General features: G+C 42.2%; 1 protein-coding gene across 5 annotated transcripts in view; it reads right to left on the bottom strand.

Annotated features, from left to right (window-relative positions):
• PRICKLE2 (prickle planar cell polarity protein 2) overlaps nt 1-24,765 on the bottom strand; it is a 305,604-nt gene that overhangs the window by 251,922 nt on the left and 28,917 nt on the right. Inside the window, exon 1 of one of the 5 annotated variants that reach the window (XM_070492432.1) lies at nt 4,907-4,930. The exons of the other annotated variants lie outside the window; for them this stretch is intronic. The gene's annotated coding sequence lies outside the window, so the exon portion shown is untranslated. Of the gene's footprint in view, nt 1-4,906; nt 4,931-24,765 lie in introns of those variants that run through there. 5 annotated transcript variants of the gene reach the window in all.

Raw genomic sequence — 24,765 nt, 5'->3', positions numbered from 1 at the left:
AATAATGTTCCCTCTCTGCAACCGACATGCTGTTTGCTTCCTTCTTCCTAATTTTCATAGGAAACCATCAAACCACTTCCTTGAGGAACACTGTCATTGGTGGTTCATCTTGAAAAACCAGTGGATACCTCCAAAATATGCTTCACATTTATGGTAACAGCAGCTACCATTATGGGGGACTTTATTAGGTGCCAAGTTCTGTGCCAAGGCTTTCCCCACATCATCTCATGAAATGTTCACAGCAACTCTATGAGATGGGTCCTGTTATCCTGTCCATTTTCGTGATAAGTAGGTTTAAGAGGTTAGGGAACTCACCCACTGCCAGTAAGACCTAAAAGTCCATCCCAATTCTAACTGATGGCAAAGGCTAGACGTTGTGGTGGTTGGACTACACTATTCTGTTGCTACTGTTATTTTTATAGCCTAGACCAGAAAACATCATTCACCAGGTGGAGATCCTGTTCAAAATGACCCATAAAGGATCGTCAATGTCAGAGGACCCTCTAGTTCGTCTCTGGAAAGGCCCCTTGCCTTCCCTCCCTTCATCCCATATGGTGCCAGGCTGTTAGAGAATACAGGAGATCACAATCTCCTCTTAGGAGGACCAGCCCATAGTCCACACATGACAGTGAGGAAGGCCGAGGGGGTGCTGACAGTCACATCATCATGGGGTTAGGATAGTAATGGTGGCATGCACTGGGTCAATAGGAACTAGCAAGAGAAGAGAGGTATCTAGCCAAGGCCAAGGCCAAGGGTCCAGGAAGACCTATCATGGAAGGTAACGCTTGAGCCAAGTCTTGAAGGGAAAGTAGATGTTACTCAGACTACAGACGGATAGAGAAAGCCTTGGGGCAGAGAAAACGACTGTATGGAGAATCCAAGGCAAAGAAAAAAATGGCACCGTCAGGAAGTCCCGGTAGTAGGGCATGGCTGGGGTGGGGCAGGAGAGGTCAGCAAGGTCCATGACGTGAAAGGACTTGCATGTCTCAGCAGGCTGAGGGCAGTCAATGAAAGAGGAAAAGAGAGAATGATACATACCAGCAGGGCATATGCTTCCCTTCATGATATTCTAGAAATCCAAATTAGTTTGAAATTACTTTTGGTTGCACACAGCTCTGGGGACTGAACCATATGGACCATGGAATTATAAGCATTACTTCTGATTATTTGTTTACAGGACTGCCTCCACCAAGAAACCACAAATTTCTTTAGAACTGAAATTTTATCTTATTCATCTTTATCCTGTGTCAATTTAACAGACGCCAAATGAATGAATATAGATGGTCACCAAACACTCGTTCTTTGAAACATATAAATACCAGTACTAATTTCTATGTATCAGTCCTCACTATAAGCCAGCTGCTACACAAAGCATTTTACATGCATCATCTCGTTTAACCATCATGCTTGCTGGATGTGGGAGGTACCATGTTAACTTCGTCACATAAATGCAGAAAGTGAGGTCTGGATGGACTGGTGACTCGCCAAAATCCACAGGGCTAGTCAATGGCAGAGTCCGACCAGGAGCCACATTTGCATTATCTCAAACCTCATGCTCTTCGTCAGCAAGTTGTAGTGTAAAACCCAATTTGACTATTGCAACTCATTAATTTAATAGTACCAGGCACAGAGTAGGTACACAATGAAACTATATTGATTGGAACAATTACTTAAAACCTGCTGTGTGCAATGTCCTAGGGTATGTTCAAAGATCAACATGGCGTGTTTTCTCCCCTTAAGGGCTCCCAACCTGCTGAGGACAGTGGTACTCCTGCCACGTGCCTTTGGAAGTGGGGAGGGCTGTGGCTTGCGTGGCAAAAGTTAATCTCATATAGAAATAGAAAAATGATTCCCTTGTAGGTTTTTTTGGTGGTCCTTTGATATATTTTGCCAACTAAGCACTTCTTCTCTTCAGTAATAAACTGACCTTGAATTAGCTTTGGTATTCCATGCCCTTGCCCTCCTCTACTCAAGCAGTTTGGGTGAGGCTGGGATCCCAGGGAAGTATGTGACCCAGATCTGTCAAATCAGAATTTTTAATCCTCATGGTCATAGTTCAGGGAGAGGTACACAATCCAATCAGAGCCAAGCCCCAGGATTTTTCCTGAATCTGTGTGGAGAGCCACAGTCTGGCAGGCAGGGTGGAGTTTGAGAAGAGCTTTAACAATGGACTACCATCTGACCCACAAGGGTGGAGACGGTCTGAGAGGGAAGCCAATGCAGAGGGAAGAAGAGCCAAGTGATAGAGAGACCCATGTCCTAACGATGTTGCTTAAGGCTTTGCACGCAGCCTGGCTTGGGTATTTTGATAACCTCAATCAATAAAATTCTCAGTTTTGTGCTTAAACCCCTTCGAGATTGCAACCTCTGCCACTTGTGACCCAGATTCTGGACAAATACAGTTCCACTATAAAGAAGAGATGGAGAGTGAGGAATAGGTATATGTGGTGGACAAAAGGAGCCGAAGAAAATATCAAGGGAGCAGTTACACTCAGTTACTCCCAAGGGTCCTTTTTATTGATTGCATTAAGGCACATTCCACAATACGGCTTTAAAGCTCCATTCAACTCCTCTAGTAGAGCGTTTGCCTAATTAGCGCCTCAGTGCCCTACAAATTCAGTCCCTTGGTGACCAGGAGGAGTTAACGCAGCTTCCAAGGAAGATGAACAGGACAGAAATTCACTTATTCAATAAATATTTATGGAGCATCTTCTATATGCCAAGCATTGAAGCTAAAATTTGCTGAAAATTTATATCTCATCTACTTCAAAGGAGATTTTAGACATCTTTCAAGTTAAACTTCACTGATCTGTAAGACAATTAAGAGGAAAGAGAACAAAGACGCCCTCTGCCATCTCCTGTCCACATGCACTAGCATGTTTTTGGAGAGCCAAGAATGGTCAATGGCTATTCAGAAGTAAATTAGCCTCTACCGTGTGTGGAGAGGAAGAAAGGGAAACTGATTGGATTACTGAGGAATGCTTTCTAGAAAGAGCAAAGATATCCCCAAGACAGAGTGAAGAGAGAGACTGAATATTCATGGCAGAATGGAGAGGTGGGTGGAGGGAGGCTGTGAGAAATGATACAGCTGACGTGCTTGGTCCAAAAGCGCTAAAGCAGACACTCCAGGGAGCAGCCCGAGGAACCGGCAACTTCCTCAGGCTCACCAGGTGATTTTTCTGCAAACTAAAGATTGAGGGCCAAGACACCAGGCCCTAGTGCCCAGAGATCCATTCTGCACTGTGACTTTGAGGAAGACATGGCAGAGCTCTGAACTTGGCCAACACAGGCCATTCTATCAATGTTCAATGTCTAATGAGCACCTAACCACTATTCACAGTCCCATGAAGCCATTTACAGGCAGCTGCTCTGAAAGATAGGCGTGTGGCTGTTGACAAACCTCTTGGAATGTAAATTAATGCTACAGCCTAAAGAATTCACATGTCTGCAGACGTGGCAGGAACAAAGGTGAAGTTTCCTTAATGAGGCAACTATACTGGCTGAAAGTCTGAAGTTCCAAAAATTTTCTTTCTTCCTTTCTTTTTTGGCAAATTTGACTTGCTCTTGCAACAAACAAAACAAAACAAAACACACCAACCTCTTGCCTCACAAATGAAACAGCTGAGAGGCAATATTTTATAGCATGCTGTCCAACAGAAATAAACGCGAGTCACATATGTGATTTTAAATTTTCTACTCCCCACATTAAAAAAAATTAAAACAAGTGGAATTCATTTTAACCATATATTCTACTTAAACTAGTAGATCCAAAATATTATGGCCATATGTAATCAATGTAAAAATAATTAATGAGGGAGTTTCCATTCTCTTTATCATCCTAAGTCTTCAAATTCCAGCGTGTTTTTGTACTTAGAGCGTATGTCCATTAGGATGAGCCACATTTCAGGTGTCCAATAATCATATGTGATGACTAGCTATCACACTGGACAGCATAGGTCTGTGGAACAGGGGTGGGGAAATTTCAAGTCAAGACCTCAACTTCCTAAAAAGAATTTAAAGATAAATGTATTTGAGGAAAAAGAAAATGAAGGCAATGAAACTATGTTACAATAATCACTGAAGAGCCAACCAATCTTTACACAGATATATTCTATATTACTTTTTTTAAAGCTATTAAAACCATTATTATAAAAACTATTTCCAATACAAGAAGAAAGAAACTAGACTAATACCCACCCACCCCATTTTCACGGATTAACAGAATCAAGGCCTTCTACATACTTTCCTCCTGTCTGAATTTCAGCTTCCATTTGAGTTTTTGATGCATTATCTCCCAGGCAGAAAACAAGACATTTCTCTCATGGAAAACCTCAAGTTGTTGAACAGGTAAAACAGAAACAACCCCCAATGAATAGAGTGAAAAAATTTCAGTCTCTTGGAGACAGTAAATTAGGAGAAGAGATTTGGAGCCAGACTGGGGTTAGAATCCCACTTCTGCCTTTCCTGGCTGGGTCCTGACTTCAGGCAAATAACTTAATTTCTTGGTGCCTCAGTTTCTTCATTTCTACAATGAGAATAATCACTGTACCTACTTCAGGCTGATTCCATGAGTTAATGCTTGTAAATGTCTCCCATGCTGCACAAAGGTCCATGGACATCGGGTCCATGTGCCATGGGCACAGCATAGGTACTCAATATAGGGTAAATGACACTATTAACACTATAATAATAATTTTGTTAAAAGCACGCACGTAAAACTTATTACTAGGGCCAGGACCAAGTGAGGTACTCACCTTGGGTGCAAAATCTAAGAGGGCACCAAAAAACTCAGTGATCGAGAAAAATAACATTTTAATGCAATGGTGTTAAAAATGAAATCTAACGCAAAACAGTTGAGACTGAGCAAAATATCAAAATTTTAAAATAAAAACAAGATCAACGTTACCGATTTTTTTTTCTTTGCCTCGAGCTTCAGTTTGCCTCTGCATAGCACTGTTAATGTCCAGTCTTTATTTACAATTAATGAATCGCAGATTTTGATAATTTCTTCACCTGCCGGGAGGGTGGGAGGAGGATTCCCAACCCCGGGTCCTTGAACTCATGGGAAACTTGGCAGCTCTTGGTCACCCAGCGCCTCATGTCACCAGGAGGCATGACAAAGGAGACCAGAGTCCCAGGACAAGAGCCTGTGGAATTGAATCTAAGGCCCAGCTGCAGGGGAAACAATGAGTGTTGTGTATTTCATATGATAAGGACAGTCCTGGAGGCACCTCCATCCATCAACCCCCAGGAGAGTGAGGGCCCCCATACAAAGGTTTGAGTGAGCAGTCACCCTCTCTCTGTCATTTTGAATTTTACTTTCTCCCCTTCTTCCCTGGAGGCCTCCTCACACAATAGGCCCCTCTGAAGAGACTGCCTCCCCTTGCCTTGCCTCAGCAAACAACAGCAGAGATCAGATGTCTGAATCTCCTCCAGACAAAGATGATTTAAACGGCAAATAAATACAGTATGTGGGAGTAATCAAAATCAGCGAGATGCAAACCTCTCCTTGAGCCTAGATTATTTTAAAGCATGAGCAGAATTGTCAATGAACTGGAAAAGAAAGAAGGGTGGAAAGATCGAAAACAAAAACCCACCACCAGTCTCACTTTGCTGGGATGGGAAGATATTTCACATTCTTTCTAACCGGAGCTGAATCTTCGACCGACAGTGAGGCGGCGGCCTTGCCTCTATGGCCCTCTGTGAGGTCTTAAGTTTCAGCAACGCAACCTTCCTACACTCGTGCTTCAGAGGCCAAGTGCAGTCAAAAAGCTGCTAAATACATAACTTCACTGAGGAGAAAATGTATTCTTCTTTCCACAGATCTGTGCTTTTTATAGTTCACTTCAGAAGGCTCAACTACATTTTCCCGTTTGGTGTTAGGGAAATGTCTTCTTTCTGCTGGTTCCACATCCAATACCTCAAAGGAACAGAAAGAAAAACAAAGAGCCATACAACATCCAAGGATGTGTTTCCGCAATATGGCTGCCTTGTTCTGTTTGATGTCTCATTCGGTCCAGGCTCTCTTGGCCCCTGGGATTCTGGGAGGTGTGATCTTTTCCTCTTTGCCTGTACAAACTGCCCTCAGTTTAGTTACGGCTCTCTAGTTGTTTCTCACGTGGGTTGAAGTGTCACCATGAGCCCTAAATCAGAAGAACAAGACCATAGTTTTGGAGGACTCCAGCTCAGAATCCAGGGCCTTAATCCAAGTAGGGTTACCGGTTTCCATCTGAGGCTTTCAACAGAGTCAATACAAGCTCATACCTGTCAGGATTCGATCATCTCAATCATCTTTTAAAAATGTTCTTCCCAACTTCCCAAGCAAGAAGAAAAACAATTGGTTTTAATAGTTTAGATCATTAAAATTTTAGGTATTTCAAAGAAAATTCAATTTTCCTCCACTATAGAAGAATGACAAGATATTTTTATTAACACTTTTCTTTACAAAATGCCTTCATATCAGTTTAGTGTCCATAACGAAATATGTTTTAATTTTCATTTAAGTATTCACAATAACACATCTCTGTAATATAGTTCTCGAGACACATACGTTCCAAGCTATAGAGGGAAAGCTTTGGCAGAGAGAAGTGAAACTTTGTCTTGAGTCACGGAGAGTCAGGAGTGCAATGAAGCAGGGCGCCTACATCGCTTTCCTCCTACTCACACATTCTACACTTTCATCCTTGCTTCGCAAAAGGTGCTTCAAATACATATAGTTTTGAGAAGTTCATAGATATTCCCTAGAAAAAAAAGAAAGAAAAAGTGGCCCAGTTTGGAAAAATGTACTACAGCCCCTTCTACAAAATTTGTGACACGTTGATATATTAAAAAGCTAGATGTCTTGCAATAAAAATTAAAACAAACAAATTGATAAATTCCAACCTCTTTGACTTGGTGTAATGAGAGATTTCCCAAATAGTGGAAGCCTACTTCAAAGTATTTTCCACCTGCACATTTATGCCGTCTCTGTCACATCCAAATTGGAATTTTCCCATGGAGAGGGTCTCAAATAGGCTTCTAAAGATATTTCATGTAAAGAGAAGAGTATATATAACAAACTCACTTCTCCAATGTAATAATTACTTCTTTTGAGTTTCTAACTCTCTCCAAGTTTCAGTTTCCTCAACAGGAAAACAAGGATAATAAATTTCACCCTCCTAAGGTTCCTTGAGGATGAAATGAAAACACTTGGCCTATTAAAATGGCAGACAGCCAGCACTCAATAAAAGTTAGCTGCTATTGCTACTACTGCCACCATTATGAACTTCTACCCAGATTCACTATAACAAAAAAGTGTGTGTCAGGCTGGCTGTCCATTGTGCCTTGAGCCATCCCCATAAATTCAGGCAGGCATAGGACTGGCCCTGTTTCTCTGTCTTCCTACCCTCCCTCACCTCTCACTCTGCCCTCTCCTCCTGAATCACATCTCCTTTCCCAACCAATACCACTTCCCCTGTGCAAATCCCCCAGCGACCCCTACTCTCCCTCTGGTCCTCAAAAGCCTTCAATAAGGACTTTGGAAAGAGAGATCAAGAAACAGATCAGAACCACAAGAGCCCAAGAGGACAGGATCCAGAATGGGCTTCTCCTAGTTTTGGAAGAGGAACAGATTGAGCTATATTACACATCAAAGGGAGCACTCTCCATTTTGCTCTCTGACACTTTCCTTTTACTGAGGCTTTGATTTGTCACTAAATAATTATCTGCTTAAAGATTACTCCTGGGCAGAGTTTCAACAATAGAAGTCAATAAAGATCTGAATTGACTAAAATTACTAAGTCTTAGAGACACAAATTTCTTTTCTGTAAGGCACTTGACAAATTAGGTCCTTTCACCTAAAGCCATGAACAAAGATGACTTAATGACTTACAACTCCGCCCGAATGTTTGCTCAACAGCGCATTTTGTAGTTCCATCATCTCAGGCACGTTTTTCTTTCAAATGTTAATACCCATTTAGGGGTTATGATTGGGATAAATACCCCTTTTCATGTTCTTATTTGGTTTGTTGATGATGATCAAAAGGATTCAAAGGCATCCATTTCTGCCATCCTCTCCTAAAAAGCCATCTTAAAACAAACCAGTGAACAGAAATCAAACACATTTATAGATTTACAGTATCCTTTGTGCAAACACAGAGCACCGTGCAAAAACATTCTTACCAAGTTGGAGGTAAGACGAACAGATATCAAAGCAATTATAATGTTAAACACAAAAGCCAGCAGACATCTGATGCTGCCAGATTCTCAAGACCAAGAAGTTATTTTGCCAAAGAAAACCAAAAGAAAATCTCAAAAGGTAGCAATTTGTAAAACAAGAACGCCAATCAACTTCAGTAAGCTCTACGCATGCATGTATGTGACCACAGAATGCTCCACTGGACAAATGTTAGAGGCTTGTCTTGAAACCACAGAAGCGAAAACACTAAACATCAGGGCTGGGAGTAGATTCCCAGAGAGCCGGCTGGGTGTAAGTGATCTGGTCCAAAGGAGGGTGGAACCACCTTTAAAAAGATGCCACATGAGCTAGTATAAAAAGAGAAAGAGCAGAACTAGTTCTTGATGGGGAAGAAACTACTTTATTTTTTGGCTTAAAAACTGAATACCTCCTCATTAAATGTGTTTATAATGTGAGTCCTGGGGTAAACAGACACATTTTTTCCAAAAGCAGTTACATCCAACCCGTGTGCCACTCACAGTGCTAAAGGAGGACACCTAGCTGACAGGGAGAAAATGGCAAGCTACCTGGAAAAGAAGGGAGATGTGGCACAAGGCTTAAAATTTAGTGACCTGGGCAATCTTCTCATGCTGAGAAAAGGAGGGTCACAAAGACTGACTTTCAGTGGGAAGCACAAATAGCCAAATCTATTATTAAAATATTGAAATACTTGGCAAATAGCCACTTCTCCAGCACCTTCCCCGAAGCAACCCCACCAACACCATAGGGTTAACTCATAGCACAAGAGGGGGCTTGCGAAGGCCCATTTCCAGTGTCATGGCCAGTACCGGTTGTGAATTCCAGGCATCTGTGCCATCATATTTATTAAATATTTTGTATGTCATTTCTGTTTAAATGACATTTCCCCATCTTACTCCAATGGTGAAAGGAAGATAAACCCATCAACTAGGATCTTATAGGGGTTAATACTGCTTTAGGAGATCCCAGATAAATGAGATAAAGGTCTACTCCTTCTAGAGTGGGATGGAAGGATAAATGGAAGTTCCCTGCCCAGGCCTCTGCTGCCCAATGCTCTGAAGCCAGAGATGTTTCTACACCCTGGCAGGCCTACAAAGGTCAGCCCTGGAAGGGCAAGGACTGCTGCTTACTCCCCACTGTGCTTCTAGCGCTCAGCCCAGTCCCTGGAGCAGTGCAAGGGCTGTGTGCACGTTAATGAAATAGTTCAGGCTGCTACCCGTCAGTCTTAAAAAAAGCGTCAGGGGGCCGGCCCTGTGGTCGAGTGGCTAAGTTCGCGCGCTCCGCTTCGGCGGCCCAGGCTTTTGCCAGTTTGAATCCTGGGCGCGGACATGGCATCGTTCATCAAGCCATGCTGAGGCAGCGTCACACAGGCCACAACTGGAAGGACCCAAAACTAAAAATACACAACTATGCACTGGGGGCCTTTAGGAAGAAAAGGGAAAACAATTAAAAAATTAAAAAATAACAAAAAAGAGAGAGTCAGATTGAATGGCAAGGTAAATGTTGATTAATTATTTTTATTAAGTAGGACTTTCTACTTTAAATTTTATTCTGCGTTGTATTTATAAAATGTTGTCTGCTGTGTCTGTTTGGCTAATCACACAGTGGTTCTCCGCCAACGGCATTATCGCTACACCCCTCCACTGCCACCGTCCCACCAGCAACATCAGGAAATGTCTGGGGGCATTTTCTGGTGCTAAGTGTATTTAGTGCGTGAAGGACAAGGATGTTGTTATATGTATGATTCAGTCCTACACTACGAAGCATTGACCCAACCCAAGATGCCTGCAGCTCCCGTGCTGAGAAACACAGACTCACTAAAGAACTTGATTTTTTCTAGAAAATGAAAATTTTCATGGAAACTGTCTCCAATGCCCTCAGTCTCTGTTACCCATGTGTACATTTGAGCCATTTCATCACAATCCAGCTGTTGCCAGTCTTTAAATTATAACCCTCACAGACAGGCATTGATAAGTCATCTCCTAATCACTTGTACTGCAAATCCATGCCTGTAAAGATGGCAGCCAGGGGTGATAATCAAAATATTTAGTCACTAGCACCAACCAATCAGATTGCAGGTCGGCATATGTTAAGGAGCTAGACCTTCTCTTGAGTGCTGGGTATCAGCTCGGGGTGTGGCCACCAGATGGCGAAAGGCAAGATGTAGAATGCGGAGCTACTTGACAGTGTTGGCGTGGGTCAGGAAAGTAGCACACTCGAAGGAGATAACCAAAAGGCTTTCCTATGGCATATGAGGGTAGCCAACTGACTCTCACAGAACAGCACTCAGCTAAAGAATGAGGTTGCTGAGCCATATGGTAACGCTGAATCCCTTAGAACTTTTGGGTCTAAACTGGTTTATCATCAGGCTCTGAGGTAGGGTGAAAAAGGTCTCTTGTACTTGGATGGCAGAGGAATAAAAATTGAATGATGCTGGTCACCATCGCTTATCAAGAACCCTTGAATTGAACCCTTAGCATATGTTACCTTAAGCGACCTTCTTATGAACCTTCTAAAGTAGGAATTATTTTCCCATTTTACAGATGAGAAAATCAAGCCCCAGAAACCAAAATATCTTTCCTGAAGTCATACTATAAATCAGCAGCAGTGTCTGAAACTGGAAGCCAGATCTGTTCAAATCCACAGTCTGTGACCTTTTACAAACAGTGAGAAGGAATGGAAGGAACCAAGAAAGGAATATGAGGAGAAAGCAGAAGAAACTGAGAATATAATCGGTGATATATTACATCTATTCAGAGTATAGGAGTGAAATGTAAAAGGGTCCAAGAAATAAAGTATGGCTTTTGCCTCTCTATTCACTCCCAAGTAAATTCCGTCCTTTTTTTTTTTTTTTTGCAAGGCCCAATGGAAGGTCCCATTTGCTCACCAAGGTCTCTGAGACCTACAAACCCAGGCAGAGCTATACCTTCTCAGAATTCCTTGAAGATCCAAATTCTGTGTTACATAAACGAACGTTGTCAAAATTTCACCATCTTTCAAAAGCCACCCACTCCTCAGAGTCCCTCCTTACAGCTCCTCTGCTCTGCTCCCCCTGTGCCTTTCCACGGTCCTCTCAGCTGTCCCAGCTGCAGCAGTGCCCTCCAGGTAGCTGTGTCCTTGCCTTGACTCCCACGGGGACTGTGTCTCTCTCAGAACGTCTCCACTCAAGTATTTGCACATGGATTCTCTTTCAGAGACTTATATCTCTAAGTATGATTTATACTACTAAAGTACAAATTCCATCATCAGCATCACCACCACCACTAATTTACTAGCAGCCACGTACAGTGTGCCAGGCACAAGGCTACGTCCTTCAGGCCTGATCACATAATTCCATCCCAACTCCGTGAACTCTATGTCCTTTAGACATGTGACAACTAAGGTCTCAAAAGATTATATAACTTGCCTGGGATCACACATGCCTTCTTTCTCTTTTTGCATCCCCAAAGTACGTATGTCCATGGAGGACAAACTGAAGCACCTTGTAAATACTTAATGGTACATCATTCATTCATTCATTGTTTGTTCATTCATTCATTCATTCATCCATCCATCCATCCATCCATTTGCTCTTGAGGTCCAAGTACATGTCAGACAGTTCACACATAAAAAAAGAACAAGCCCCACTTGCTGCCCTCAGAAGAATCACAGGCTAGTGGGAGATGCCCCTTTCCCTCTCAAATAGGCCCTTAGGCTACAGTGTGGAAAGTGCAAAGATAGCAGAAGGCTCGAGTTCCCAAACAGCTCAGGAAACAGGCATTGAGAAGGAGGTAGATCCAGGTGGTCCTATGTGTCTTCCCTTGCCAACCCTGGCAATGGAGCCTTCTGGAGAATGTGACTTGCCCTTGAGCAGCATCCTGCCCGCTCAGCAGCATCACCCCCAGCAGCCAGGACTACCTGGAGGTCTTGCACAGTGGTGACTCTGGGCTCTCACTATCCTGAGAACTTATCAGCAGAAAGCAGCAGGGAAACGAAGTCCCCTTCCCATCCCCTTTCTCATTTTTACCGATGATCGTTTGTGGCACTTACAAGCAGCTTCAAATGAGTACACAGGTTTTATTTCCCAACAGGCTTTAAATAACGACATCCTGCCATAAGCTGAAAATCTGGCTGGCGCTCCTGAGGACATGTCAGTCTCAGCTACATTCTCTTTAAAGCATCAAGCCTATTTGGAACATAAAAATTTTAAAAGACAAAAATTCCAACATTTTTCTCATGGAAAAGCCAACCACCAGAAAACAGAGTTTCCTCTCTGCCTGGCTATATCGGTTATCTATTGCAACAATAACACTGAATACAAGACCTCAGTGGCATTTCTTTCCCAAGTGCCCATGGGAGCCAATCTAGGTTGCGCTCCCTCGTGCAGCTGGGGTTGGCTGATTCAGGCTGTCTGGCCGTTCTACTCTGCTCTACTTGACGTGCCTCTCATTCTTTTCCTGGACCAGCAGGCTAAGCAGGCACATCCTTCCCATCATGATGGTGGAGTGCAAGAACAAGAGCAGAAACACACCTGCCCCTTTTCAAGCCTCTGTTTGCATCAGTTTTGCTAACACCCCATTGGCCAAAGCTCTCCCATGGTCGAGGGCAGCATACAAGTAGGAGGGCACTACAGATAGTATGAATGCAAGAAGGAGGGAAGAATTAGGGCCACCGAGGTAGTCAACAACCACAGTGGTCCTGGTCACTCGTAGAGACAGTAGTCATATTTTTTTGAACCTCAAACAGGCTTGATTAGGATTTTTATGCCCTTCCAAGTGAGAAACACATCCTGGGAAGAGTGGTCTAAATGGCAAAAGGTGGACATTTCTGAGATGTTTTGATGGCGTACTCCAGGTAACACATGAATCACCTGGAAGAATATTTATAAACTGTTCTGAAACCCAGAAAGGATAGTCACCAACAAATAGAGCCATCAAAGCACCTCTGAGCAAACATTGAGCATTTCTGACAAACTAGAAGAGAGTTTATTATTTATTTACTATAACCACTTAACAACAGTAATTGTAACAATTACAACATTTATTCAGCAATGACTATTCTTAGGCTCTGTGCTAAGCACTTTCTGTGAATCATTCCTCAATTTTTACAATAGAGGTAAATCTATGCAATAGATATTATGATGCCAATTTTACAGATGAAGAAACTAAGGCCAGAAGTTTAAACAAGTGGGCCAAGAACTCACAAATGGTAAAAGGAAGAGCCAGGACTTGAACCCAAGTCTGTATGTTTCCACAGAGGATGCTTTTTGCCATTAGCCTACGCCATCCCTCTCTTTATTCACATGAGTCCCAGTGGCCTTGTCATACTGCCCTTTTTATTTATAAATAATAGTTATATTTATAAATAATATCTATAAATAATTCAGAGCTTCTGAATCTTCCTCTGTTCCTGACAGAAAGACTATTCTGTCTAAAAACGCCTACGTCTTACTCAATGCCTGGCTAGCATAATTCAGTGTTTCTTCCATTTGTACATTAACTAAGACAGTTTCTAGGGAGAACCTAGGATAAGACTCAGGATGCAAGGTCTGATTGGCTACTGCCAATCTATGAATATAAACTGTGCAGAGAGGAAATCAATAAAGCTCCAAGGAGCAGAGTGGAAGGGAAACAAGCCCAGCAAGTGGCGTCAGACACCCTCAGTTCCTTTTCTGTAAAATGAGACTATTCAGTGATTATACTCAAAATACTAAACTTGATATAAATTGATATAAAAATACACACCAAAATTTTAAAATGCATTCCCTTTTATTCTCTACATAACATATATGGGTGCATAAAAGTGGCCTGCTTGTCAGAAATGGCTAAATGATTTAAGCTATACCACATATTGTGTTTCAAATCGTTCTAAAATTTTCCAAATCATTTGTTAGTTTGTGTTTGTTGGTATGCTCTTTTGTTTAATGTAGTTGTCACTGGTAAACAATGCCCCTGTCGGACAAATGGTTGATATAGAACCACATTAAAGTCTTTCAAGGACATTCCCAGTACATTAATAAACATTTGGATGCCTGGCCCACAGCACCTTGTTGTAGCCAGAGGGAGTCCAGGTTTTGCTGATGTATCTTGGCCAGTGAATGGGTGTCAGCTCTTCCCACATGACCTGGACCCAGAGACCTTGAGATTGGCCTCTGCTGACATTGACACCACTACCCACCTCTGCCTCCTTCTCTGAAGCCCTGCCCAGTGCTGGCCACTCAGGAACCATTGGCAGGTGCTGCACAGGCCCCGCATCAGTCCATTCAGCTGCCCCCAGGACCCAGCTGCCCCAGCCCTGACATTGCTCCAGGCCTCCTTCACCACCACACTGGTTTCGCATCGATGTCAATCAACCGTGTAACCACAGTACACCTATTCTGATACCTAACGACTAACTGCCAGCCCTGAGAAATACTTGTTTTTGCACCCTCTGTGGATTCCTGTGACGTTTAAATGAGCTAATGTATGAAAAAATATCTTCCAAAAAAAATAGTAAATATTGCTTAGAAAATGCTTTAGGGCACTATTTTAGCCACTGAATGTGTACTTGATAAAGCAAAGGAAATGAAAATGTTAGTCCTTCATTCTTCTCTTGCTTTCTGTTCACAAATTCCAGGAAGCAATCTGCAAAGCAGGTGAAAGAAACGAGGAAGACTGACAGCAGACTGCTCTGCTCAAGTTCAAAGATTTAATGGAGTTCAAATATTGAACAGGGTAAAAACAGTCCTTCCTGGCCAACGTACACCTTATAACCACCTAATAATGGCATGAGGGTCTGTGTAACAAACCTTCACTGGCTGCAGAAAGTACTAAGGCCTCCACCCCTGTTGACACTGTCCCAGAAGAAATGAGGATCTCCACAGTACAAGAGTCAGCCTGTACCTGACCAGGCCCTTGAAGTTCATCTGAATAAAGAGACAGATGATATAGAACAGAGGTAAAAAGCATTGTATCAGAAACAGAACCAATAGGATTCATACATATATATAGAGAGAGAGAGAGAGAGAGACTTATTGATTTTAAGCAATGGCTCACACAATTATGGAGGCTGAGAAGCCCAAAATTTGCAGGGTGAGCCAGTGGTGTGGGAGACCCAGGGAGAGCTCATGTTCCAATTTGAAGGTCATCAGGCAGGAAGAGCCAATTCCACAGATGACGTCTGAAGGCAGTCAGCTGGAGAATTCTCTATTATTCAGAGGAGGGTCAGTCTTCTTTTCCTATTCAGGCCTTCAGCTGATTGGATGAGGCCCACCCACTTTAGGGAGGGCAACCTGCTTTACTCAAGTCCATCCATTTAAACGTTAATCTCATCCATAAAACTCCCAGAATAACGTTTGACCAACTCTCTGGATACCCCACAGCCCAGCTCAGTTGACACATAAAATCAGCCATCACAAGCATGTGGCTAAAAGAGTTAACCAAATTTCAGGCACAGTTTAACAGCCATTGATTCTGGATTGGCATGGAAGTTCCCAGGTTCCATGTGTCAAGAAAAGTCCAGAAGGCTTGAGAGTTCTGGAGATTTTACAGAGATGGATTTTCTAGCACATGAAAAACTCCACTTAAAGGGAGTAGGGGGTTGTGAGAAATAGAGAAAAACCACAGGGGGAAACCATTAACAGATAATGAATCATCATCTCAGCTTAGCAGCTCCTGCTGCTTCCTCTGACAAAATAGCATCTTTGCCAGGCAAGGTTATTTGGGAGGGGAGAGTTCACTTGGAAAAAGCAATGCTGCAACCAAGACTTTTAACAGTGCTTATGTGTGTATGCACGTACGTGTGTGTGTGTGTGTGTGTGTGTGTGTGTGTTAAACTTTGCTGGTAGAATATTTATCTAAGGGCACATTTTTCCCTTCTCTAATTCTTTCACTGATCTCTCCTCTATAAATCCTCTAACATGGCAAAGCATCAGGGCTTGGGCAGGCCCACTGCCCTACATCCATTCTCTCCTTAAGTGATCTCAATCACAGATTTAAATACCATCGATCTGCTGATGACTCCTGAATTTATTTTTCCTAGCCCAGACATTCCCTGCCAGATAGCAATTTCATATGGTACAACTTAATATATCCACCAATAAAAAGTCTCTCATTTATACCATAAGTTTTTTCTCTCTTTAAAATGATTCCTTCTCGTCATGTGATTTGTAAACCACAAAAAACATTAAATAATCAGCCCTGCCTTTTATAACCCACATGGCCCAGTTTGGATGCCACCTAGGTATACCCACGGTTACATAAGAACTACTGAGTGTGGCTTTTTCATTCCTGCCTCCACCCCACTCCTGCTAAGTAGCACCCAGCATCGAGGGCCTGCTTAGAGGTGTCTGAAGGAATACAAAACCATTAGAACAGACTCACAATAAGTCTTCTCACAGTTGGCTGACGCCTGGAGAATAAAACTTCCATCAAAGAAGATTAGCCATCAACAGTTCTATTTGTTCCGTTTTTGAGAATTTTTCTAGGAAGAGAGGTAAATCAGGTTTTTTGGTAAATTTTTATTGGGAAAAACAAAATGAGGGTGATCTCTTTTGTATAATTCGGGCTGCTCACAACTCGCTTCTGCATTTCACAGAAGAGCAGGAGCATCTGCTAAGTGGCCAAGCTTTCAGAACCTCTAATGCAGTTCCCATTTTGACGTTCCCAGGGAACTGAGGCAGGTTACTGCTAAAATTGGACCAGGCTCAGCATCTTAACATTTATGGATGTTAAACTGAGCCGATGCTGGGTTCCCGACATGCCATAGGCTCAGCTCAAGGAATTTTAAACCAACGAGAAAAGCACAGCCCTGATTCCTTGTCAATAACATCAACACTCTCCACCCACCCACACACACACACACACTAAAGATTTCCCATTTTCATGATAACTTTGGCTTCAGTGCCTTTGATCTGATTTTGTCTAGAAACTTGAGGAAATGGGGATCTTGAAAGCTATTCACTTTAACACCTTTGTTTTACAGATGAGCAAGGTAAAACCCAGAGTTGTCCAGTGACTTGCTCAAGGTCACAGAGCAAATCCTTCCTCTCAGCATCTCCATCTCCCCAGATGTAAAATGGCACTAACAAACATACCCTTCTTATGGGGGGGGATTGTGACTATTTAAATCACTGTATAAAATAGACTCAGCAGAGTGCCCGGCACAGGAAAGAAAATCAGATGTTTGCCATTAATAATCACCCTTTGAGCAGGGGGCTGTTAAGACAGTCTGACAGATCAGCAAGGCTGGCTGTCCCGTGTTCAAATGTCCCTACCTCTTTGCATACGTGGTAAAAACAACAACAACAACAAAACAAACAAAAACCCAGAAAGGCTACTTTAAAATGAACCCCCTTCTGTCTTTGAACTTTCACAAATTAGACCCAACAGTGTTAGGGGGTCGGGTAAAGAGAAGAGAGCAATGGCCCCTTCAAGAACAAAACAACCCTTCCTGCAGATAAAAGATGGCCTCTAGGACAGCAAAGGATTTTTCTCCCCTCTATGAAGCCAGACTAATAAAGAAACTTTTCTATGGGTTTTTCAATTAAACAGACATCACTGCAAAGGAAGCCTCAATAAGCATGAGAGACCGCCCTCTGCTGCGGGTTTTCATTAGTGCACTAAGTGTTGGTCTCAGAGATCTTGGGCCAGGCAGTGGACCAAAGTCCAGCAATCCTGAAGGACTCACGGGAGAGGAGGATGCTGACTTCTTCAAGTTCTGTCCCCCCGGAAAATGGGAAGAGTGGCCCTACAGGGTTCCCGGCCAAGTGAAGAATTCTACAGGAGAGACTAGGAATAGGGGATGGGGTGATGATGTTGCTACAAAGTGATACACTCACATCCCTGATTACTGAACCTTCGGTCCAGTAACGGGCCTGAAATTAGAAGTAACGGGCTAGTTAACTTCTGAAGCATCCCTATGTTTCGGATGGAGAGCAAATGATTAAACAAGATCAAAGTGGTAAGTTTAAGGAATCAGCAATAGGCAGATGAAAGATAAGCCTCATCCTCCTTTTATACTTAAAATGCTCAATAAACTCCCGAAGGTCACTGTGGTAATTGAACGTCTCCAAGGGTATGGCGACTGGGAGACAGATTTCACACTGACATAAGGAAGAATGACCCAATGGTCACAGCTGACCAATAGTGGTGACTTTCCATTGCTGGAGGTAATCAGAGTCTGCGTGATTCCTTAGGGATGGGGAGAAATCACAAGATTCCAACTTCAGATGGGCAGTGACTCTGCATCAGCAGTTCTCAGAGGGTGAGATTTCACAGGTCAGGAAAACACCCAAAATAATTTGGGGGAGCTACGTAGGGTTTAAGGACATTTATAAAACTATTTAATATCACCGTGATTTCTTAAAAGAAGGAATCATTTAAAACAAATCTAAAAACCAAAGACAAACATCAAGAAAAAAGGAGTATTCTTTAAATTGATTGGATTTAGTCTAATGTAATTTAAGACCCTTATTTTACTTACTTAGTTTTTGAGGAAGATTAACCCTGAGCTAACATCCGCCACCAATCCTCCTCTTGTTGCTGAGGAAGACTGGCCCTGAGCCAAGATCTGTGCCCATCTTCCTCTACTTTATATGTGGGATGCTTGCTCCAGCATGGCTTGGTAAAGCGGTGTGTATGTCCACACCTGGGATCCTAACTGGCAAACCCTGGGCCGCCGAAGCGGAGCACGCGAACTTAACCATTACACCACCCAGCCAACACCCTAAGACCCTTATTTTTCACACTTTGCTGTGAATGAATGAGAATATTATCCTAGAAGAGCACTTGTTTACCCATTAGCTTTGGAGAAACCTTTTTTATAATCAAAAAAGATTGATAAACCTATTTTAATGTTGAAAACAATGAAAAAAGACTTTATCCAATACTGAATGCTCGCATTTAAGAATTTTTGAGCATCTGGGATCAGCATCTGAGGGGAAGGTCGCAGGAAGGAGGTTGTCTCACTCCCCTTCAGCTGGAGAAGAGAGGGCACTGCCCAGGGCAACACCCCAGGGGGCTATCTGAACTTGGGGCTCGTGGTTAGACTTGAGAGATCCCCTGAAAACTGAAAGCCCAATTGGGTGTGTATTTTATTTTCTTGGAAAGCATGTTCATAACTTTCATCTGTTCAAAAAGGGGCCATAGAATAAAAAATGTAAGGCCACTGATTTAAAAGGACCAATTCCAAAACATGTTCTATTAGAACATATAGTAGATTGAAATATCAGCCTCAATTTTCACCTCTCCCTGTGTTCACACTTTTGCTCATCATGGAGTATATTTCCCCACTCCTCATCTTTGACTTGGCCGCATGACTTGCTTCAGCCAACGGAAAATGAGTGGAAATGACAATGTGCCAGTTCCAAACTAAAGCCTTAAGAGAGCTTGAATTTTCCAGCTTGCTCCTTTGTACCTCTGCTCCTGCCATGAGCAGAGCATGCCCAGGCTAGCCACTGGTCCCAGGAAGAGGATGAAAGACATGAGGAACAGAGCCACTGCAGCCAACCCACAGACTCAGGAGTGAGGAAAAAATACTGAGTATTGCATGCCACTGAGATTCTGAGGTCATTCATTACACGTCATTACTGTGGCAATAGCTAACTGATACAGGACCTAAATTCTGGAATTTTTCTAGAGTAAAAGAAAGTAAGCTGATGCCATTAGGGCTGAGTGGAAGAGGGTGATATGACGCACAGGACAGCTTCTTAATCTCATTCCCATCCACCTTCTATATAAGCTCTTGACCCTTTTCCTATTTCCTGGCTCTAAGAGAAAGTTAACTCTTCTGCTCAAGCAAAGAAAAACAAATGAACTGGGACCAAACAGATCACCACATTCCGCTGTTTTGGTTGCTTAACCTCAATGGATATGTGCATTTTTCAAATATTTGCAGATTATTTTTTCAGAAGCCCCAACTTTAACCCCAAATTCACTTGTAATTGTTCCAAATCTTTTAGAGACTTGCCTACCTTAGCAAGCAGAGAATACAGCCCACAGTTTTACCTACTTTATAGGAAGGCAGCATGGAGCACAGGCTGTAGAAATAAAACTAAACTCTACAACTTAATCACTTTGACTTTGTGCTAGATACAACCTCTCTGAACCTGTTTTCTCATCTGTGAAATGGGACTCCTACTTACTTCACAGGGTTGTGGAAAGATTTAATGAAGCAATGTACACATTACTTGGCTATGGAAGGAGCTCAAAAAATACCTCGTTCTCCCACGTTGACGCCTTGGTCAGTACGAACTTCCACTGCAATATGGGGGGGGCCATTTGGGGCAGAGGCAAGTGCTCTGGTTTTAGAGTCAGAACTGGATGCTCATCCTGGCTTGGTCACACACCAGCTATGTTGAACAAGCCACTTCACCCTTCTGAGCCTTGGTTTCATCAGCTGTAAAAGGGTGATCGTAAAAAATAAAAGCAAAAAAAAATTCCAGGGTGCTGGTATCATGAGATAATACATGCAAAAGGGTTTTGAAAGCTGCATAGAGCCATGAAAATATAGGTTATTCTCATTCATGGACAGAGGCACAGTGACACCTTCAGGGAGCACTCTTATTTTAATGGTACTTGAGAAGCAGAACTTAACTAGTAGTGCTTAATAATGAATACTTAACAATTAAATACTACTGAAGACTACTTACGAAAAACCACATGAACTTCAATAAGATCCATTTATTGAGAAGTAGCCAATCAAAAATGAAAATATAATTTAAGGGGTTTTCAAAGAAGGTGGAAAAACCACAGCGTTCTATTAGTTCCAGTATTATGAGTAATGTCCCTTTTGGTCTAAGGAGATGATGTTCATGAAACAACATCCCAGAACCACAAAGCGTGAATGCAGGAGTCAACATTTCCTCATTTTGTGGGATCACAGATGGGTGAACAGTGGCAGTGAGCACAGCTGCCATACAGAGAGTCCTGTGCACTGTATTCCCATTTTCAAAAAAGAGTGGGGAAAAATGAGAAGAACCAGCTAAGTGAAGCTTTTATGTGGCTTGTAATCAAACCTGACTTTGGTTCACATACTGAAATATATTAAACATACGGGTCATCTTTCCAGAAAAATGTTCAACTTTATTATTTTTGTGTAGCTCCAAGCTGATACTGCAGCCTCCCCAACTGGGCATTGACAGAGGTGGGATTCCAAAACATCTTTACAGCGTGGGCCCTGGAGTCCTGCTGCAGGAACTGGGCCCCGGGATGAATGTCACAATTAGTTCCATGTGTGAGAAAGGGTGAGCTATTATGCATCTCTGCATTGTTCCAGCAAAATTTCTTGTTCTTTTTATCATCACGTAGTTTCAAATAGAACTTTTGTATCCCTGCTGTGAGACTCAGATTCCCAAGGATAAATGAAAGGGCAGGAAACAAAATATGTAGATACGTTCGGTCTATGAGGACCCTGGTAATAGCCTAAAATCAGAAGATTCATCTGAATATGGACACAGGAGACTTCAGAGAAAAAAAAGTTAACACCCAACTAACAAACATCTTTTCCTACTGGTAAGAATAGTCAGCTTCAGTCACACTAAGAGATTAGCCAAAAAAAAGAGGAAAAAATTAAGCCAGACACTTTCAATAACTTGTTCGTATTACAGAGAAGTTGAGGGGGCCTTCTTCGTTAGCATGGACTCAAGTTCAAGAGTAGAAATTAGCTGCTGATCTTACAGCTAATAATAGTTTTCTGCAATTGCCAGACACCACACTAAAGCATTACATATAATATACATCATTTAATCTTCACAATAACCTCATGAAAGAAGTATTATGAACTTCACCATGCTGAGGGGGAAGTGGAAGCTTAGCAAGTTCCAGCATTTGTTCAAAAATAAGGATCAGAAGTGCCAGGAACTGCATCCAGGCCCATCAAAATTCAAAACGTCTCCTAAATAACATCCACAAAGAGATTTGAAACATCAATCTTCTGATCTTCTAGAATCAGATGTCTTCAGCACAAAATCAATTTTTGTTAAAGGCAAACTTTAAAAGGAGAAAGGTCTCAAGCAGCCCCCTCACCCTTTGACCCCTCCCATAGATTTGACCTCTCCATAGATTAGGGCTTAGTTTGAGAGAAAGTTAAATCAAAATATTATGCAATTAACACGCTTATCAGTTATGAATTATCCATCATAAAAGAGAAGTTTTATATGTGTAACTAGTAAAATAATTTTTTGATAAATATTTACAAGACATTTTTTTAATTTTCACAGAATTTATAGACCTTAGTTTGGAAAACACCACATTAGACCCAGATTCCGGCCTTGGCTCTGCCACAAATATGTTGAATTAGGAAGAGTCACTTCCTCTCTTGTAAATCTGTTTTCTAACTGGGTATACCAGGTATCTCCAAGAGTCTTCCTAGATTTAAGAGTCTACAAGTCAAAGAAAGGAAAGGTAGTTTACTCTGAGATTAGATAAGGAAAATTTTCTTTTTATCAAGAATTGAGCAATAGAGTCAGTGAAGAAAGGAAGTCTGGCATCTAGAAATTTTCTCAAAGTGCTCGTGAAAGATGAACGCATAGCGAAAACATTTTCAGTGAGCCAAATCATATAGTCTAAAGGGCACAAGACATTTGTTATTTAACGACTAATGACTTCTTAACAGGAAGAACACGTTAACAGGCAGATTTGGGCAAAGTGAGGTTTTCATGCGTGGACGCCAGCATCTTAGGTGGTGACCAACCAATCTTGGTGGCCTCAAAGAGGCTGCAGCACGCTAGCGAGGCAAGCTGTCCAGTGCCTCACTCTGGAGTCTGCTTGAGAGAAACGATTGCTTTCAGGCCAGCCAGTCTGGACTGCAAACAAGAGAGAGACTAAAGAACTGTCATTACCACTCCAGGTAATGATTATACACCACTTCCTTCACAGAAAACTGAAGCTGTCGACCATACCTCAACACGCCCGCCCCCAACAGGGTTCAGTCAGACAGACTCAATGGTCTTTTCTTAAGATTGCCCTTATTAAAGTTTAACAAGAGACGGGAACTGACATTTATGGAGCATATGCTAGGGAAGCTGCATAGGTCATCTTATTTAATGTTTATAAGTGTACTTTAATCAGGCACATGAATGTCAATGGGAAAACTCTGGAAGGCCAGGCCAAGCTCTTGAACCAGGGTAAATCTCTTAAATTCCTGCATCATGATTCTGGCTGACTGAGTGCCAGGTCCTGAGTGCCTTGTTTAAAAACATAAACCTCAAAGTACAACAACAGATGATAAGTCCAGCTCAACAATAGTCGTTATTTCTTTTTAGACAGTGAGTTCCGGAGGTAAAAGGATGCCGCCCTGTTAGGATAAGGATGTTGCATAAAGGAAATCCCCCCAGCTTTCTATCATACATGCAGAGATCTTGGAGAAGTTACCCTGTTATCTGTGGTGACCCAGGAAAGCTATGAACATAAAAGTCACCGGCAGATGGTTTAACTTATGTGATGCATTTCTCGACATGGTTTTCAAACATTTGGGAAATGAGAATGCACATAACGAACTTGCCTGAACTTCGTATTTCCTTTCTCAACTTTCCTCCTGAGCCTCTCCCAGTGGCCTGGCCAAATTCCAAAAGCAAACACTATACTCATATGTTCCAGTCTCCTTATTAACTTTTGTAGTAATAACTTCTAATTCATTGTCATGCCTTCAATTTCATTAAAATCTGTTCACCAAGAGGAATACTGACCAGCCCATTTTTGCCCTGTGCCCATCCAAAAAAAGGGCACTGGACCAGTGATTTGGCCCCAAAAATTGTCCTAATTTTTACAATAGAAACTCTCCAAAGAGGAATCATATGTATCTAGAAGAATTTTGAGCATCTCTCTGAAGTGACTAAGGGATGGCTCATTACCAAGAGCCTGTGAGAGCAAAATGGAAGGGAAATTGATGAAAACCACTTCCAGTGTCTCAAAAAGAAAGAAAAAGTTTGCTCCAGATACCTCTCAAAGACTAGGTATTTGGTCCCATCATGCTACCTAGGAGGAAACAAGCAACAGGAAAATCAACCTGAGAGCTCAGCTTCTAAATCAACATTCCACTTGAGTTTCTCTAGTTTTCGAACAAACAAAGGTATCCTAGAGGTTTCATTTTTCCTCCCTCACCCCAAATATGCCATCCTTTTATTCTCAAGCTATGATAAGATGTACATGGAAGTGAAAGGAAGATTCTCATCGACATGGATTTTGACAAAAAGAAGAACGCCAAAATGCGAGCCCTTATTTCTAGCCAACCAATAGAGCAGAGTGGGCTAGAGGAACGGAGCTATTTTGAAGGTTTCCCATGGTTACAGCTGCTATGGAAATCATTTTCTTCTCTGGGGTTTTCAGATATCTGAGCGCAGCTTCAATCACAGTTTAAAGAAGGAGAACAAAGGGAGAACACGAATGGGAATTGCTTCTTTTATTTAAAGTTTTAAAAGATTTCAAATTGGGGTAGTTGGAGGATGGGTTCAGGCACCAATGGTAGTGATAACCTCAAAAGACTCCATCAGAATCACCCGACATGGGACAAGATCAGTCCCTCCTGGCCTGGAGAGAAACTTGTGCTTTCTGGACCCTGAGAGAGACAGATTGATCTTTTAAAACACAAATCGAATCATATCACTCCCCTGTGTA

Source organism: Equus asinus, chromosome 21 (genome assembly GCF_041296235.1).
Source record: "Equus asinus isolate D_3611 breed Donkey chromosome 21, EquAss-T2T_v2, whole genome shotgun sequence".
Classification (NCBI taxonomy): domain Eukaryota; kingdom Metazoa; phylum Chordata; class Mammalia; order Perissodactyla; family Equidae; genus Equus; species Equus asinus.
This window is presented reverse-complemented; position numbering and strand designations above follow the sequence as displayed.